The sequence below is a fragment of the Puma concolor genome, chromosome C1 (genome assembly GCF_028749965.1).
Source record: "Puma concolor isolate L17-30 chromosome C1, mPumCon1.1.hap2, whole genome shotgun sequence".
Classification (NCBI taxonomy): domain Eukaryota; kingdom Metazoa; phylum Chordata; class Mammalia; order Carnivora; family Felidae; genus Puma; species Puma concolor.
The window spans coordinates 108,114,497-108,134,616 of record NC_141674.1 but is presented as its reverse complement, the minus strand read 5'-3'; the positions used below and the strand labels follow the sequence as shown (position 1 = coordinate 108,134,616).

At 44.1% G+C, this 20,120-nt stretch overlaps 2 long non-coding RNA genes across 2 annotated transcripts; both read left to right on the top strand.

Annotated features, from left to right (window-relative positions):
* The first annotated feature begins 10,938 nt into the window (after positions 1-10,938).
* Positions 10,939-11,632, top strand: LOC147578373 (uncharacterized). The gene is made up of 2 exons (XR_015255134.1): positions 10,939-11,375; positions 11,522-11,632. It is a non-coding gene; the product is annotated as an uncharacterized LOC147578373 (long non-coding RNA).
* Positions 11,633-12,777: 1,145 nt separating this feature from the next.
* LOC147578372 (uncharacterized) lies at positions 12,778-19,358 on the top strand. The gene is made up of 2 exons (XR_015255135.1): positions 12,778-13,030; positions 18,062-19,358. It is a non-coding gene; the product is annotated as an uncharacterized LOC147578372 (long non-coding RNA).
* The last annotated feature ends 762 nt before the right edge of the window (positions 19,359-20,120 follow it).

Here is a 20,120-nt window from a genome sequence, read left to right as displayed (position 1 = left end):
GAGCATGGACGGGGGAGGGGCAGAGAGAGAGGGAGACACAGAATCTGAAACAGGCTCCAGGCTCTGAGCCATCAGCCCAGAGCCCGACGCGGGGCTCGAACTCACGGAGTGCGAGATCGTGACCTGGCTGAGGTCGGACGCTTAACCGACTGCGCCCCCCAGGCGCCCCCCGAGTTCTTTATGTAAGTAACTTCATTGTTGACACTGGGATGAGAACACATTTCGTCCTCCAAGTGTCAGCAAGGTGGTCCTCTTCCCACACATCGTGTGACCATCCAGCGTCCACCCTCTCTATAAACTTTCAGGCTCCCAGGAAATGGAGTTATCTTGACTTCCGCCCCGCCCGCCCCCGCCCCCGCCCCCCAACTCCCCCCAACCCCCCCCCCCGCCCCCGCTCCGCCCCGCCTCCGGTTTTGTGCGGTTTTCCCATCACACACACCCAGTCATGCCAGCTTCACAGACTTAAGTATTTCTGGAATCCACTTCACCCCTTCTGTGCTGACTACCATGGCCCTAGTTCAGGGCCTCCTCATCTCCGCTGGATCATTACCACTCCTTCCCGACATAGCTGTCTTCCCCATTCTTGTTTGATTCAAACCCATCTTCTGCATTGCAGTCTGAGAAATTTCTTAACAAGTCCGAGCTGACCCTGTCACCTGCCTGCCTACAACACTTCAGCTTAGCAGGATAAGTCCCTGGTCCAACACACAGCCATCTCTTGCCCTCCAGACCCCTTCCTTGTTGTTCCATCCATTCCTTGATCCGTGTGCAGTTACAGTATCAGTCTTCTGGTAATTTTCTCACACACCATCTTCTTCTCCCCCGCAGGGCCTTTAGTCATCATTTTTACGTGGATACAATGGACACCATTCTCAACAAAGCCATCACTTCAGTGAAAAGCCTTTCTGGATCCCTTCCACTGGGACAGGTGTCGCACCTGAGAGTCTCCTGAAACTGGCTGAGCCTCACTGATGATATCCATCCTCCTTCAGTGGGCTTTCCACTCACCTGCTTCTCCCCCAAGCCTGCAGCTCTTCCGCCACAGGGACTGTAGCTTCCCCATTCTGCACGTGGGACACGTGGCCAAGACCTGAACAGATCAGATGCGGAAATAGTATCTGTTGAATAAATAAATGGTTTAGGTTCCTAAATTCCGTTATCTTACATGGGCTTCACAACAGTCTTGTGACTTCCCGGGAGGAAGACCATTTTACCACCTCTGAGACAGAAAAAAAAAAAAAAAAAATAACACTTAACTGCAGTGCATTCTCTCTCCTTCCTCATTCCCCCACCCCACCCCTCACCGCCTGCTGCTGACTATTCTTGTGTGCTACTGAGCTGCATAATGGATAAAGAGGAGGACATAAAGAATTACAGAAATCCCAGATAGGTTAACACTAGGATGGACAGGACAACACTTGCAAAGGAAAACAACTGAGCTGGAAATGGGGAAGGATGGGCAAGAGAAACAAAAGCAGCAAACACTGAGCAAACACTGCTCTTCGGAGCATAAAGGAGCAAGTGAGGGAGAAATACAGGCAAGATGTGAGAAGAGAAGAGGGGAGAGGATGGGGCGGGAGAGGAGAGGACTGGAAGTTAAGGGCAGTGGCTATGCAAAGGTGACTACAAATTTAGGGAAATAGGTAAGGAAGATTTAAGCCTTTTTTTTTTTTTTTTTTTTTGTCATGTTTCCAGTTTGCCACTTTTGTTTCAAATTTAAATTCAAATTAGCTAACATATAGCATAGTATTGGTTTCAAGAGTAGAATTGATTGGCTCATTCATCACTTACATACAACACCCAGTGCTCATCCCAACAAGTGCCCTCCTTAATGTCCATCACCCATCTAGCCCATCCCTCCCCCACCTCCCCTCCAGCAACCCTCAGTTTGTTCTATTTAAGGGTCTCTTATGGTTTGCCTCCCTCTCTGTTTTTCTCTTATTTTCCTTTTCCTTCCCTTCTCCTGCGTTCATCTGTTTTGCTTCTAAAGTCCACATAAGAGTGAAAGCATACATTTGTCTTCCTCTGACTGATTTATTTTGCTCAGCATAATACACTCCAATTCCATCCACGTTGCTGCAAATGCCAAGATTTCATTCTTTTTAATCGCCAAGAAATATTCCCTTGTATATGCACCACATCTTCTTTATCCATTCATCAGGCGATGGGCATTTGTGCTCTTTCCATAATTTGGCTATTGTTGAGAGTGCTGCTGTAAACACTGGGTCCAGTTTGCCACTTTGGAAATACACATTTAAATTAACTTTAAGCATTTTAATGAATTTTAACATTGTTTTTCTTTCTGAGAACTTGTATTGGTTTTTTTCTTTTGAATGCAACCCTGAGCTAAATCCAGAACAAGATTGTTCAGCCCTGTTTGAGGTCTATTTTGTGAATTATTGCTCAGGTTCGAGCAATAAAACCTCAGGTGCCAGTGTCATCTGAATCTTGAACTGAATCATGACCCTGGACTCAGCAAGGGGCCCCTGCCTACTATTAGCTGGGCTGTTAAAGTATGGAGAAGAGGAGTGAGATTAATATCATGCTCACTGTGAATATTCTTAGGCATCAAATGGACAGAAGTTGTAAAGACTACTCAAAAATCAGAAATATATTCTCAGGATCCTCCCAGTGTTAAGTGACATTTCTAAATGGACAATGCCTACAGTCTCCCTCATGAAATTAGAGAATAGGAAACTGCACTTTGCCCAGTGTCCACAGATATCAATAGTCCTAGGAAAGGAGTGTCTTCTGCTGCATGAAATGAGTGACCCACATTCCTTTCCCTCCTGCTGCAGAGGTGCTGAGCACTCTGAAGCCTCCGCTTCTGCTCGAAGGCCTCATGGACGGTGCGATTCTGGGCCAGGAATGTGGGAGGAGACAGACCCACGGCTGAGTTGTCCCACTGAAATGCAGCCCCAGGGCCCCGGCCAGTGACACAACGTGAAATGAGGGATGGCAGGGTCCTGCCATGGAATGGGAGCCTCAGACTCCGCAGTCTGACCCACCCAGACCTCTGACTTCAATCAGATCCTGACCACAGCCAACCTCTGCTGAATCAAATGCCTTTTTGGGTAAACTATGTATGTTTACCATTGTGTTTGCCAACATTTTATTTTAATTTCTATGTCACATAAAGTCTTAGGAGCCCCTCAGTACAGGAAGTTTGTCTCATTCAGTCTGGGGCCTCAATGTCTACCCTAGAGCATCATGCATAATCAGGATCTGCTAGCACGGGTCAGGAATGGCCCTCTGGGTCTGCCCTATCTGCAGTCTCCCAGCACGTGGGTCCATGCAGAGAGACCAAGCAGGGAAGGAGCTAGAAGTTTTGTCATGTGAGGCCCCGTGGACGTGCGCCTGGGAAAGAAGAGGAGGCCGGGTGAGTCGGGGCACCAGCTGTCCCACCTGATTCCCCCCCTCCCACCCTGGACTAGAGAGTGGAGCCACAGGCCCGCAGCTCAGGGCGCTGAGGTTTGCTAGGTTCAATGTAGAAAAAGAAAGACATTTCCAAGTCAGAGTTGCCCCCAAGGCTGGGACTGTCACTGGTCGAGCCATGAAACTTCTGCCTGATGCAGAAATCGGGCTTTAAAGCGAGAACGTAGTTTTGAATCTTGAAATAGGGTCTTATAGGCAGCTGCAGGACTCCAAGTTACCTGAGGAACTGACAAGCACAGGGCTCCAGAAGCTCGGTGTCCTGGAAAAAAAGAGAAGCAAAAGGACACTTGAGAGATTTAATGTATTTTACTAGTTTTGTGTGGGCTTTTTGCTGCCATTTTTAAGTCAATAAATACAAAATTAAAGAAAGGGATGCTTCAAATGAGAGGTTGAATATGATCCTTTGCAATTTGGAATGAACCAACAAACAAACTGAAGCTTGGAATGTTTCTAACAGGTGTAGAAGAATTGCTAAATACAGCTCCTCAGGAGCCTTGTGAAGCCCGCGTAGGCTGTGTATGTAAGAGCTAGGAGCTTTCCTATTGCTACCTATAGCTACCATCTCTCTCCCTAGGGCAGCTCCATGGTCTTTGATCAGCCTTGTGAGACAACGGCAGTGTGGGAGTGCCCAGGTGGGCTTGAGGAAAGAAGCTGAGCTGTCTGCCTAACTCTGGCATGACAGTGGGGTAAATCGGGTGTCATTTGTGACGAAAATGACAAGGCCAGGATAAAAGCTGTGCGAAACCATCCCTGTGATTTTCCACAAAAATATTTTAGAAATGGATTATGTGTGCCTGTGTGTTTATGTGAGGGTTTTGTCACTATACCCGCAGGGTATATAGATTCTTATATTTGATATGTTAATTATACTTGGATTAAAAAATAATAATAATAACAAGATGAAATCCCATCAGCCGGAATAATCACTATCAACATCTTGGTGTGTTGACTGCTTGACATTTTTTTCTTTAGTTTACTCTTTCTTTGCTTTAAGCTTTTGATTTTGAGAAATTTAAGACATATATGGAAATACTGAATATCTGCATCACTCAAAATGAGTAACTAATGATATCATGTGACACCTGGTCAGAATTTTTCACCTGTAATTAATTTTTAAAATTACAAAATGCATTTATATTGTTTCATTTGAAAGAGAAGTATAACTATAAAGAAAAGCCCAAGATACCTTTGACTCCTCTTCTAACTCATTCCCAGAATCAAATAATCATGAGTGTCACATACAGTATTTCATTTAAAAATGTTCTTATTGAAGTATAAGTAGCATCAAGCGTTAGATTAGTTTCAGGTGTGCAATATAACGATTCAACACTTTGATACATTACTCAGTGCTCCTCACAATAAGTGTGTTCTCAATCCCCTTTATCTATTTTGCCCATCCCCCCACCCACCTTCCCCCTGGCGACCACTAGTTTGTTCTTTGTATTTATATAATATATAGTGTATAATTATAATTATATTGATATGATTATAATAATTATATTGATATATATATAAATATATGGAATAACATATAATTTATATAAAATAAACACCCCCCCACACACACACACGCACGTGTGTGTGTGTGTGTGTGTGTGTGTGTGTGTGTGTGTCTGTATACACATCTTCTTTATCCATTCATCTATGGATGGACACTTGAGTTGCTTCCATATCTTGGTTATTGTAAAGAATGTTGCAATAAACATCGGAGGGCATATATCTCTTTTTTAAGATTTTATTTTTAAGTAATCTCTACATCCAACGTGGAGCTCCAACTCATAACCCTGAGTTCAAGAGTCGCATGCTCCACTGACTGAGCCAGCCAGGTGCCTCAGGAGTGCATATGTCTTTTTTGAACTAGTGTTTTCATTTTCTTTGGGTAATGGGTGGATCCATTAAATCCAGTAGTGGATTTACTGGATCATACGGTAATTCTATTTTTACCTTTTTAAGGGACCTCCATATTGTTTTCCACAGTGGCAGCACCAATTTGCATTCCTACCAGCAGTGCACGTGGGTTCCTTTTCCTCCACGTCCTGGCCAACACTTGTCATTTCTTGTGTTTTTGATTTTAGCCATTCTGACAAGTATAGGATGTAGTTTTGATTTGTATTTCCCTGATGCATAGTGATGTTGAAAATCTTTTCATCTGTTTGTTCCTCTTTGGAAAAATGTCTATTCAGGTCCTCTGCCCATTTTTAATGGGATTATTTTTGCAGGTGAAGGCTTTAAAGATTTTGGATATTGACATTCTATCAGATACATCACTTGCAAATCTCTTCTCCCATTTCGGTAGCTTGTCTTTTCTGTTTTCTGGATGGCTTTCTTTTCTATGTTAAAATATTTTGTTTTATTACTATATGCTATTTTTATATATTTCATATATACATGAAATAAATAGTAAATAAAAATAAATAGTATTGATTTTTGTGTCTATTTTTGTTTTCATGGACCACTATCTATCTAATCCATGTACACACACACACACACACACACTCACACTCACACTCACACACACACAGATTTTTATTTTTAAAAAGCTTTCGATGAATTTCTAAAGTTACTATCATTAATTAATTAATTTTTCCTAAATTCTTCGTTTATCGTAAAAGATGTTACTTACAAGTAATGGCTAATTCAAGTCATTGGCTGTTAGGTATAGAGGATTTTTTGATGAAAACAAAACAGGGAAAACAAACAAAACAGGCTGTTCATGGACATAATCAACTGAATTAGGGATTTCAGCACATTTTTCTCAAACTCTATCTCCCTCACTCCCTCTTTTTCTGTATCTATTCACATATATAATATAATATAATATATATAATCAACCTATTAAAAAATCACATAATCCTGTTGAAATAAAAAAAATAACATAATGGTTACACAGTATATACTACATAGAGTCAGATTTACATGCCTCTCTATGTACTAAAAACATTATAGTTATTAATGTTTATTAAGTACCTACTAGGAGGCAGGCGCTTCTCATTAAAAAAAAATTTTTTTTAACGTTTATTTATTACTGAGAGACAGAGCGTGAGCATGGGAGGGGCAGAGAGAGGAGGAGACACAGAATCTGAAGCAGGCTTCAGGCTCTGAGCTGTCAACAGGGTGTCTGACGTGGGGCTGGAACTCACAAACCAGGAGATCATGAGCTGAGCTGAAGTTGGACGCCCAACCTGCTGAGCCACCCAGGCGCCCCAGGTACTTTTCACTTAAATTAATCATCATAGTAACTCTCAGGATAAATACATTATTTTCTCCATTTTCCAGAGAAGTGCAGAGGCATCGCCTGGTTACATGACTCACATAGGATCAGTCATACAGGAAGCCGTAGATTGAGGCCTGTGTGTCTCCAAAGCCCCTGGGTTTCTGTTACATAACATGCAGCTGGCTCTGGTATCACGTCAGCTTCTATTCAGTCACATGCTCAGGATTTGGTTTCTCTGCCTGCCTGACCATGTATACAATCTATTTCCCTTCCTTAGTTTTCTTCTTTAGTATGCTTTATATAAATTGTACAAGTTTATACAAATTAAAAGAGGCAGCATGTGTCAACGGCAGACATGCTTACTCATGTATTACACACGTGTTCCAGCACGGATCACATTTATTCTGGTGGTTTAACATCCATTTGCCAGTTTGCAATGATTGGTCCAATACATATACGAGGAAATGCCAGCAGCTTTGTTGTCTTTGAGGAGTCTTTCCCCTCTGTCTTCATCATTTCCTGTGGATCATCTGCTCTGCCTCTTCCATCGTATTCCTCTTTTCCCCATGGCCCACCTTCCTGCACACTTGCCAACCAACATATGCTGCTTACTGGAAAGCTATTTCTCCCCAAGTGGGCTCACTGCCCATTGCATCTTTCTTTCTTTCTTTTTTTTTTTTCCTTTGTCTTCTTGGATCCTTGAGTGTAACAACTGGTAAATGTTTCCCCACAAGGTGTTATATGGCTGGTATTAGTTAAACTTCTTCATTGTGAGGCATCTGGACATCACTGGTTCCTCTAAAGAATCTCATAAAATACTAATAATCTCATCATAAACACTAGGAACAAATTCACTGAGGAAAGCATGATACTGTCATGCTTTCATTACATTTATATTACATTCATTACATATGCATGTAATATAAAGCCACAGTCAATGGAAGGACTCACTGAGAGACTGCTAACAGTGATTCCCTAGGGTGGGAAATTGAGTGGCTGAAGGAAAGGGGTAAGGGGCCATTTTCATCGTGTATTATCTCTGCACCATTTGAATTTTGCCAAGTGTGCATTTCTTATCTACTCAAAGATTAAAAATATCCAAGAGCATTTGCTCATGCAAATAACAAGTTGTTGAACTAAGAGTCCTTTTCTCTCTCGATCTTTCATGAAATTTGTCTACCGTGTACTTGCTCAGTGATCCTGGAGCTTTTGCGAGTGCTTGCACATTGGTTCGAAACCAAAAATTTAAAGGCCCAAAACAGCAAACCTGCTAGTGACAGAGAAGAGAAAATGATTGTACCACTTTTTCAAACCAGGTTGTCCTAATGGAGTTTCCAGTTTAGCTGCCTAAACGTGATTGTTGGAAGGGTGGTAGTAGTTTTCTTTTTGCTTTCTGGGAATGTTCAGCAACGTTTCTCCTTATCCAGCTCTGAATTTCTTTCTGAGAAGATCATAGGGAGTTCATATACGTTTCACGTTAAAAGACTGACAGGGCAAGAGTTGAAGTGGGGAAGGAGAAAATAACTTTTCACCTATAAGTCTGTTGTAAGGAAAGATGAGTTAATGCACATAGGGTTCTTCACACAATGCTTGGCACATAACAAAACCTTCAGTTAGCTGTGCCTAAAATCTCAAACGGTAGTACAGTTGATTTCCTCTGCATGGTGTAAGAGATCCACATTTACATATGTATTTATATATACACACATGTAACTACATATACATTAAATATAAATGTAGTTATATTGTACACATGGTTTGCTACTTGCCCTTCTCATATAATACACACTCTTTTGGAAGATCACTTTTCATTTTTGCCTATTATTTTGTCATGTGGATCCATAAATGATCTAATCAGAAACCATCCCCATGAAAGCATTAAGAAAATATGTTTTGATCAACTCTTTCAGCGTTTGCTTGTTTTTCGTAATATCTTGATATTTCTTAGGGCAGGCGTTACTCATGACGTCATAGAAGCCCCAAACCCAATAATGGTGAGCCAACTGCCTGAATACACGAATGCTTTTGAATTTTGATCATTTTTGTCAGTTTCCTTATAGTGATGGTTACTTAGTAATACCCTTAACAATGAAAAGGAACACCTATCTACTTGTTCTTGATGGAAGTAAACAATGGCTTCAAAGGTGCAAGGAAAATAGGCTGAGTGCTGGGGTTCTGCAGGAGGAAATCAAGAAGGTCAAGGGAGATTTGATGGCTTGGCTGGTAATTATTGACTTTAACAATGGAAAGCCCAGTGGAAGGTTCTAGGTCTTCTAAGTATTAGGAATAATTCTTGTCAATGTTAGCTGTAACTAATAACAGATGTACGAAGGCAGAGGCCGCTGAAAAAATATTTTCCCGCATCACAAAGCTAGCTAGTGACGCCCCTAGGTTTAAACTCCTGTCTTTGGATGTCTCCTCTAGGACATTTCCAGTGTACTCTGCTGCTTCACTGAATATTGGAAGAGGTGCAAGGCAGGTGATGGCTGGTTACCGTGAGATGTGTAGATATTGATAACATTAATTAATCTATTAATGGATAGAATATTAATAAAAATAAATAAGGGGCTGTAAGCATAGTGATTACAGTACTAAAGGGTTTATGTAAGCTGTATTTAGAACTTACTGGGAGATTTTAATGCCAACCACCCTGCCTTTATTTAAACAAAACCACAGATGAGTTCACTTGGAAGGTGAGGAGGAATCAGTGGATTGAGTACTCCCAGGGATGTTAAGAAAAGGTAAGGCAGGGAGTTTTGAAGCCTCTACTAACACCCTAACTCATGTTTCAGAAGTGTTCACAGGTCTGTTGAGTGACATTCAATAAAAACAAACATTTCAGTTTCTCTTAGTGAGCTATGAGTTGAAAATTCCCACAGGATTTCAAATAAGAGAATGAAAATCCTGGGACAAGCATGGTAGAAAGTAACCTTGGCATTCTAGCAGACATTAAGTGGAAAATGGACCAGCCCCATGTCACCATTGACATGAGGCCACACAGTCTTGTTCTCTACAGAATAGCACAGCCTGTGTTGTGCTGGATCCTGGCTTCAGCTCCTGCACAGGGAGCCCTGTCGCTCCCTGTGGAGACCATGCATTCTCTTCATCCATATTAAAAGGAACCAGTTAATGTGAGCAGCCATCCTTAGAGTAAGTGGGAGTGAGTTATAAGTGCCTGCGAGAGAGACAGAGCATAAGCCATGTTGCTAGCCTCTCAGAACCCAAGCTTCTGTCATTCTAGAACACAAAGCTAAATGACAGGCAGTTGAAAAGTAAATGGACACACAGGCTTCTGATACAGGCATGGGGCAGGGAGGTAGGTGAAGGTAAGCCCAATCAAGGAATGACCTCTTGGGCCCCCAGTTTGAGAACTGCCCCAATTCTTCATCCGTCACATGAAACTGGAACTGCTGGTCAAGAGAGAGCTTCAGGCAAATCACTGAGTTCTTGCCCCAATGGGGACAATCCCAGAGCAGGAAGTTTCCAGTAATCGAAGTGACAAGACATTTTGGGAATTTCAGGTGGATTGCATTTGGTTTCCAAACAACTGGTCCAGCCCAGCCTTAGGCTTCTTCACTTCCTGAAGGTGGGCGCCACCGAGCCATATAAAGGGGACACCTGCCACATTGTTGCCACCCTTTTCGTGCTCAGCTCCCCAACAGCTCTGGAGAATCAAGTGAATCTCATGGGGAGGTGGGGGGGGGTTCTATATGCTTGGGGGATATGAGATGATGTTTGGAATTAATTTGTAAGCAGCAATAGCTGGTTTTCCTCAACGACGTGCATACTCTTCCCTGGGGAATTGAAAGTTGTCAGACCAAGGATGTAAGTGAGCTAATTTTTGTTGATGAAGTATGTGTCTTTCTATTACAAGGTTGAAATTCTTAAGCAAAACCTAATTAAGGGAATAATATTGAGCTGAAAGCAAGTGAGGGCAAGAGTTTCTCTTTGGTCATGACATATTAATATAAGAGAGAGCATCCTAATGTATTGCCAGCCTCTCCATGAGCCCTTTGAGGGCAGGCCTACACTTTGGCAATTCTCCCTGAATAGACTTTGTCTTAGCACCCAAAGCAGCTTACTTCAATCTTAGTCAGGGCCTCATGGGAACTGATGTGGTAGAGACTTGCTTTGGTATTGGCCAGGAATTCAGCATCTTTTTTCTTGAGATTGTATTTGCATACATCCACTATCTGTTGCTATCTCAAGACAGAGAAGACAATTTTGTCATTGAAAGAGGTCAAGAGAAGTTGAGATAAAGTGGCCCCAAATGCACAAGATACTGATGAGGCATGATCCTAACAAGAACAAAAAGGGGAGCCACACAGTCTAAAGGAGAGAGTCAGAGACCAAAGTTTGTCCTTGGAAATAATTGATGGGTTTTGGCTTGCTCTGTCTGCAAGAGTGATCCTCTTGTAAACAATGACACTTGCATTTTGACCTTTGCATTTTTTTAGGTTCTCTGATATCCAGAAAGATGTCCTATCAGCAGCAGCAGCAATAGTGCAAGCAGCCCTGCCAACGACCTCTTGTGCTCCCACCTCCCAAGTGCCCAGCGCCATGCCCACCGCCGAAGTGCCCAGTGCCATGCCCACCTCCAGAGTTTCCACCTCAACTCTGCCAGCAGCAGTGTCCCCCTGTGCAGCCACCACCGTGCCAGCAGAAGTGACCACCCAGGAGCAGTAAGAGCAAAAGCCATCAAGACCATCGTGCAAACAAATCACAGGTCTCCCCCATGCTCCAGCAGCACATCTTCTCTCCGAAGCCTGCCCTGGTGGCAGACGGCATTCTCTGAATCTCTACTCTGCTCTTCCTGGGCTGAGGTTTGACATAGAAGAGACTTAATCCTGAAGTTGTTCTCTTTCCTCTTAGGGTCAGGCTCCTCTCTGAATTAGGACCACTCTTCCCCAGAGCCCCAGGAAAAGCATCGGGAACAAGTCTACCTTTCTTAAAATACAGCCTTTCTTCGATCTGTGCCTAAGACCTGGGCAAGGATTATTTTCTTTTCCTTTCTTCTTCTTTTTTTTGTGGGGGGGGAGTGGGGGGATTTGGATAAATAAAACTTTACTTCTCCTTCCCTAATAAAGCATTGTTGATGATGAAACATAAGTGTCTTTCTTCTTTAATCTTGGTTGTTAACTGTATCAGATTAGTGGGAAATTGTTTTCGTTTGGTTTTTCTGTCAGGAATTAACCACTGAATTGTAAAGGATACAGTCACAGTTAATCGTGTTTGATTTGAAACGTGTCTGTTTAGGTTGAGTAAAGAAATAAGTTTGTGTGTTTGTTTGTTTTAATTAGGCCAAATGCCAGCTCTGCTACTTGCAAGTGATGTGTTCTTTCCTTGCTAGAAAATGACATCTTCAGCTCAGGGTTGTCTAAGAATCTACCCATTTGTTCGGTCATCCAAAATATGTACTTTCACAGGAAAACGTATTAAATACATGTACCCATAAAGTGTGTACTTTATGCCTGGCTCCCTGCTGTGCAAGGGGTATACAGTGGTGGGCAAAATACCAACACTTTGTCTTTGTGGAGCTTAAATGATGTGGGAAGGAAAAGTTAATGAACAAATGAATATAAATCAGTGTATCATATCAGGTGGTAATAAATGTGCTTGAGAATAGTTATTAAGTGGATTTGGAGGATAAAGAACAATGGGCAAGGGAGGTGGGGTCTGCTAGTCTCAGAGTCCTGAGTGAAATAAGTGAGCCATGGGAATAGGGGGAGTAGGTCCATCCAAGCAGAGGGAAGAGTAAGGAAGATGTGTGGTCATAGGACATCAACGTGGCCAGTGGCTGCATTAGAACGAGTGGGAGGGGGCATGGAGGAAATGAAGATAGTGAGAGAGTCACAGGCCAGATCACGCAGGGGCTTGTTGAACTCGGTAAACGTTTGGGACTTTGCTCAAGTATTATGGGAATAGTATGCACTAAATTTTATGCCTACGAAATTCTCCTCTATCATATACCATTGCTTGCGCTACATAAGCTTGCTTATGTAGCATATCCTAAGAGAATAAATTATGCTTGCAACATTTTGCCTTGAAAAGGTATTGGGTTATTTATTTGTTGGTTTGTTTATAAAGTTTATTCATAAAGTTTATTATTTATTTTCAGAGAGAGAGAGAGAGAGAGAGAGAGAGAGAGAGAGAACCCCAAGCAGGCTCCATGCTCACCACGGAGCCTGAGCAGGGCTTGATCTCATGACCATGAGATCATGGCCTGAGCTGATATCAAGAGTTGGACGCTTCACCGACTGAGCCACCGAGGCATCCCAATATTTGGTTATTAAAAGGTTTGGATAAAAAGATTTAAATATCAAAGAGTTAAGTTTTAAAGTTCATTGGCGAACATGGAAGCTTCTTTCTAACTGCTAACAGGTAAGACGTTTGTCAATTGTCCCACCTTGAAAGGAAATTTAACCAGTTCATCTTCAATATTAAATCTATGGTTTCTCGTGGTTCACAGAGCTGTTCCTGCTGAGGACCATATGCCCAGGGGATGCTGGAGTGTAGAGGTACATGAGTCTACGTGAAATGCTCCAAGTTGTGGGGTTTTGAAGGTAGATGAGACCACCACCGGACGCTGATAGTTACTTTGTATTGTTGAGGCTCACATCTAACTTTCTTTTAATCACCACATCAAATGGGATAATGTGTGTCATGTGTCCAGCATAGTTCCTGCACACGGGACTTTCAACCAGGAGCAGTTCCCATTTTATAAGCAGTGTCAGTGTTAGAGCAAGCACCTAGTTAGGCTTTACCAGGATGCATGGCGTCCAGCAAAGGGGGAGTCAGAGCCTGTTATCAGGAACCTCAGCAGCCTGTCCTGGCAGCACCCCACATACAAGGACACCAGAAACCGGATCAAATCAGACAGGCCTGCGACAAAGGAGGCCAGAGACCCTGACATAAGGGAGGAAAGGCTTGAAAACTTGCCCCCCTCCCCCAAATCTCCCCCCCCCCGCAGGTAGTGAACAGCCCATCCCCTAGTTAACTACTGTCAAACTCTGGGGTGCACAGGTCTCTCTTGACCTGCCCACTCTCCCGTCTCTGGAGTGCACCTTCTCTCCCAGAAGCTCTTCACTTGCACCGCTCAGCTCAACCACTGTCTGTGAATTCTTTTCAGGGATGAGACACCCTCCGGTGACATACCCAGGGACAGGCCCCAGGGCCTGGAAGTCTCCCCAGTCTACCCGGCAGCATCAGCCTATGACCTGAGTGAGGACGATAGGGAGTCAGTGTTAACATAGGGAACAGGGTTTCTCGCATTTCTACCCCTAACCCCTCACTGCCATGCCCCCCGGGACCTGCTCTCAACATCCATACCGTGGGTTGCCCACGCTCTGCCACCTCGACACTGCTGTTCTGAGCTCTGCTGCCGTGGGGTCCCCCACAGATTCTTTTTCAAGTCAGAGAAGCAGTGGGGAAAGATGGAAGGGTTCCTGTAAGTACAGAGATCCTCTCGCCTCATTTTTTCCAACGTACTCTTCTGAATCTCACAATCAGGTGCAAAAAAAACCTTGATTTTATTTTTTTAATTTGAAGTATAGTTGACACACGATGTTACATAGGTTTTCAGGTATACAACATAGTGATGAGAGAAGGGATTTCCTTCCAAGTCCACAGGACTGTGTATAAACTCTGTTCAAACCGCAATCCTGACTTAAGACCACTAGGCTGGCTTTGTGCACGTGCTTGGTGCATGCATAGCCTCAGGGTAAACCATCTTGTCCTTGAGATATGAATCAATGCCCCTGTTTCCTGGGGAACTCGGGATTTCTGCCCATGTGCTAATCTATATCTTTTCCCCTTTTACAAGATGTAAGAAAGTATATAACCCTGCAAAAGTGTTCGTTCCTCAAATCACTTTCTTCCCTATGAAGGTCGTGTTTCCTGGGCAGCTGTACAAACTCGGGCTCAAATAAAACTCTTTCTTACTTGAGGAGATTCTAAAAGGTTTGTTCAATTTGCATTGATACCGGAGACTCAACAACTCCTCTACCTGTTATGCTCAGCTCACAAGTGTGGTTGTGGTCTGTCACCACGCATGTGGCCCCACTGCAGTGGCTAGCCACCAGTGTGGTTGTGGTCTGTCACCACGCGTCCAGCCCCACTGCAGTGCCACCCACTAGACTCCCTTGGCTGTGCTTTTCCTCCCTGTGACTTACTCATTCCGGAACTGGAAGAACGGGACCACCCTGCTCCCCTCACCCACTTTTCCCTTCCCCCTAGTGCCCTCCCCTCTGGCAACCACCAGTTGTCTGTCTTTTGGGGTCTGTTTTTTGCTTTGTTTGCTCACTTGATTTGTTTTTGAGAGTCCACACAAGGTTGAAATCTGTGTTTCTTTGGGTTCTCCCCTGAAATCAGTACCTTGAGTTGTCTGACTTTCCGGTGTTTTTGTTCTTTTGTTAATTTTTTAATGTTTATTTATGTATTTTGAGACAGAGAGAAAGCCAGTGGGGAAGGGAGAGAGAGAATCCCAAGCAGGCTCTGCCCTGTCAGCACAGAGCCAGATGCAGGGCTCAGTCTCTCAGACCATGAGATCATGACCTGAGTGGAAACCAAGAGTCAGAGGCTTAACCTACTGAGCCGTCACCCAGGCACCCCGTGTGTCGATAGGTATAAATGAAAACTTCTCCTGGAAAACATGTGGGAAAATTATACAATTAAAGGGAAAGGATGTAACAATTAACATTCCTACTTATTTCCAACTGATGCATTTGCTTTCTAGCATTGACCATGGTTACTCAGATTGTTTTAACAACACTCCTTCACCTAGGTGCAGAGTTGTTCAAAGCCCTCCTGAGAGCTACTGGAGGGTGTGAGAACAGCTTTGTGGGTACATTGTAGTCTTTGGGAGATCCCACTCCCCCATCTCTTCCGTTTATTCCCTCCTATTCCTTTTCTTTATTTTCTGCTTTATCGCACTGCCCGGGACTTCCAGTAGGATGTTAATACAAGTGGCCAAAGAGGAAAACTTTGCCTTGTTCCTGATCCCAGGGGGGAAGCAGTCCGATTTTCACCTTTAAAACATGATGTTAGCTGTAAGTATTTCAAAGATGACTTTTATCAAGTTGAGAAAGTTACCTTTGATTCCTAGTTTGTTGAGAATGCTTTTTAATTTACAAATGGATGTTGACTTTCACCAGATGTCTCTTTCTCCTTATATCGTGGTGATTTTGTGTTTTTGTTCTTTAGTTTACTCCTATGATGAGCTCCATGGATTGGTTTGTAAATGTCAAGCCAGCCTTTGGCCACCGGGATGGATCCCACTGAGGCATGCTGTATTACACTTTTACACATCGGTGATTTTCACTTGCTAATATTTGTTGAGAAATTTTGCATCTTTGTTCAGGAGAGATATTGGCCAGTTTTTCCCTGTAATGTCTTTGTTTTTGTTATGAGGACAGTACTGGCTTTGTAAGAATGAGTTGGAGGGTATGCTCTCCTTTTCTTTTCTTCCAAAGATGTTGTGTAGAATTGATTTATTTTTCTAAATGTGTGGTAAAATCTGCCAATGAACCTGTCTGTGCCTGGACTGCCATTGTTGCAAGGGTTTTAGCTGTTTTAGCTACATATTCAATTTCTTTGGTTGACATAGTGTAACTCAGGTTATCTATGTCTTCTTGGACAAGGTTAGATGATTTATTTCATTCGGTGAACTGGTCCATTGATTTACGTTATTGCACTTATGGGCATGGATTTATTTGTATTACTACCTAATTATCTTTCAAAAGCCTGTGGGGTCTGCACTGAGGGGAAGTGCTACAGATTAAATGTTTGTGTCTCCCCCCCACACACACACACCCCAAATTCAGATATTGGAATCCAAACCCTCGATGTGATGGTATTAGGAAGGGGGCCTTAGGTGAGTGATTAGGTCATGGATGAGATCAGTGCCCTTGTACAACAGACCCTGGAGAGTCCCCTCACCCCTTCCATCATGGGAGGACACAGAGAGAAGACAGCAGTCTAGTGGCACTAGGAAGTGGGCTCCCACCAGACACCAACTCTGCCGGCACCTGGACCTTGGACGTCCCCACCTCCAGAACTGTGAGAACTAAACATTTGCTGTTCAAGCCACTCTGTGTATGGTATTTTTGTCACAGCAACCTTCGATGACTAAGGCAGGAAGTATGTTTGAGTATGTCTGAGAATGAGCATGGAGATATGACCAGTTTGCTAGGCTCTAAGAGGCAAATTTTCTTTTTTTTTTTTTTTTTTTTTTAATTTTTTTTTTCAACATTTATTTATTTTTGCGACAGAGAGAGGCAGAGCATGAACGGGGGAGGGGCAGAGAGAGGGAGACACAGAATCGGAAACAGGCTCCAGGCTCTGAGCCATCAGCCCAGAGCCCGACGCGGGGCTCGAACTCCCGGACCGCGAGATCGTGACCTGGCTGAAGTCGGACGCTTAACCGACTGCGCCACCCAGGCGCCCCTCTAAGAGGCAAATTTTCTATTGGCTCTACACAAAACTGAATGACAAAGGGGGCCAACCAGTTCTGTAATACGGAAGGCTCTAAGGAAGGGGACAAGGATGAGGTGATACTATCCTCAGCCAGGAGGAAAAATCTTTTGGACCAGTTAGCGACTTGCCCACATTTTTCAGCGGCTACCGTGAACTGAAACTCTCAGATGGGGTACATCTACAAGTGAGTCGTAAAGAGCGTGTAGGACAAACCACTGTGGGAATTACAGGAGAAGTTCACTGTGGTTGGGAAATGACTGCCCGGTACAGGCCAGTCTTGTGATGCTCTGCCTTTGTTGAAGGGACAACAAGGTCCCATAAAGGGTACCCTGCCATTCCACTGCCGACCTTTTTTTTTTTTTTTTTTTAATTTCTTAGGATATTTGACCTATGTCGCATATCAGGTGAGTCTGATTTCCTGAAGGTCGTGCCTGTTTTGGAGGATTACAGTGGGAAAACAAACAAACAACTGTTGTTACCCACTGATATATGCTTGATTTCTTTACTTCAACGTGGGGCAGAAGTTGCCAGCATGGAGGTGCTGTTAATGGCATTCTTATTTTAGCATTTTGGGGGACTACATTCAAATGTATGTGGAAAACACCTACGGGGCAATGTTGAATTGAGAGAAATTGAGGAAGGGGAACTCTCTGCTGGCTGTGTCTATGCTAACAGGAGAATCTCCCGCTGCAGTTGCAAGGGTTCTGGATATATGTGTAGGCCTCTTGAAGGCAGAATCCCAGCCTGGCAATTATCCCTCTGAACCACAGGCAGGTATACCATCATTTTATTCCTTATGATGATGAGCCTGTTTAGGAATTGCTCGTGTGGGCTTAGCCAGGATTGCAGCAACTTGGTCTTTCCTTCTCAACGTGGCAGTGTGTCCATTCACTCTTTTTTTTTTTTTTTTTTTTTTTTTTTTTTTTTTTTATGCTAAAGGACAGAGGCACTTCTCTCTCTGGAAAGAGGCATGTGAAATGATCGACCTCGGCAGAGAAGCCCACGGAGGTGCCAATACCAGGATAAGGGGAAGAGCGGGGAAGTAGAGAGAAGGACCGATTCGGTGGCAGGAGTTCAGAGCACGTGCTTGGTGAGGGAGAGATCGTGTTGAAGCGCATTAGCACCGTGGATTATTATGCAAGCAAAGGAATCCCACGTAAACGTTGTCACACGGTGCCTTCAGGTTCCTGGGCACCTAGGAAAGAAGTCCTACTAGCGGCAGCAATGCAAACAGCCCTGCCAGCCACCGGCCGTGAGTCCACCTGACTGCCCTGAGCCTTGCTCACCGGTGAAGCGCCTAGGACCACGTCTATTAGCACAGCGCCCTAGGCCACACCCACCACCAAAGTGTCCTGCGCTGTGCCTGTTGGGGAACATCAGCAAAAAGCCGTGACTGCCGCTTGACCCGGGCTTTCGGAGGCTCCTCACCCCATCCCCTGTCCCAGGAACCGGGTCCTGCCTTCCTTTCCTGCCCCCAAAGGCTGCTCCGAGGACTCAGCCTTGAGATGCCATGCGGTGTTGAGAACACCCGCCCTGAAGCCGGTCAAGGCCTCCCTGCAGGTGAACTTTCAGGGGCGGGGACCATCCATCCCTCTTGCTGCGGCTGCACACAAGCCTCTTATGCAAGTCCCTTTTACTTGTTCTAAGGGCCACCTACCAACCGGAGTGGCCTGCCTGTCCCTTAGGTCGTTCCCTGCCCTCCCAGGAAGGGCCGCTTCCAGGTTACACCGCAGAAGGTCCTGTAGGGTTACCCACCACCAACGTGCCCACCAACCAAGTGCTCCCCTCAGCCATGCAGCAGTGTCCTGCCGTGTGGCCACCTCAACCCTGCCAGCTCGGCTGCCCACCTGGGTCGCGGCGCCTGGGTTCTTTGGGGAGCCTTCCTTGGACTCAGCGCTGTCTTCTCTTCTCCAAATGCCCCTGGGGGAACAACCGGCTTTTCCTTCAGCTTCAGCTTGCTCTGCCTGGGAGGACACGGGGCATGAGAGAGGCTGGATGATTGCAGCTTTTCTCGTGCTTTTTGGAGTCGGCTTCTCTTTCCTGGAGGCGGCGAGCACGTAGCATCCCTAGTGCGCTGGCTTCTTAGAGCCCGGAAACCCAGAGCAGCGGGATCTAGCTCAGCTCTGTCCTGTGGCCACGGGTGTCTTGTCTCCCTGTGCTGTGCACACCCTGGGCCCTACTCCCATCCCCAGGCTGCCATGCTTCATTAATAAAGCACATTTCTGTGGGACACAGATCCTCGCTTCTGCTTCTTTGTAGTCTCTTTGTCGGTTATATCCAATCACAATACAGTTAGTCTCCTCCTCTCCCCTTCTCCCACTCTCAAGTGCTCTTTAAATTCAAAATTTCATCCTCAAGGTGAGCTGGATTGAGTGTGAATTGTCTTACGTGGGGTTGGCATGCCAAGACGCTTTCTGCTGTTGGAATCTATTCTGCTGTGTTACTTAGTCCCTCTGAGATTGAGCTTTGTCGTCCCTCAAATCGGGAAAAAAAAACGAAACCAAACAACCCAAACACCTTTCTTTCACGGAGTTTTAGAAATCTACCAAATTGTAAGAAAAATTACATAGTGGTCGAAATGATGCAATGTTTAATATTTAGAAATTGTTTATCATCTTATCACTTGGGAAACATTAGTACATCTATTTATTTTGGTATATGTGTACCCATGGACATCTATCTATCCAAAGGAAATAAGCCCATTATTTCTAAGAGATAGGTGTTCTCCTATGTTCCTTGTAGCATTCATTATTCACGAGAGCCGAGGTACAGAAACAAGCTGACTATGGCAGGGGACTGGGTAAAGAAAATGTATATGTAATCCAATACTATTCAAGCTTTAAAGAGGAGGAAATCCTGCCCTCTGTGACAACATGGATGAGACTTATTTTTGCTTCAATGCTAAGCAAAGTAAGCTAATAGAGAAAGATAAATACTGCATGATATCACTAATATGTGGAATTAAAAAAAAAAGACTTTTTTATACCCATGGTAACAG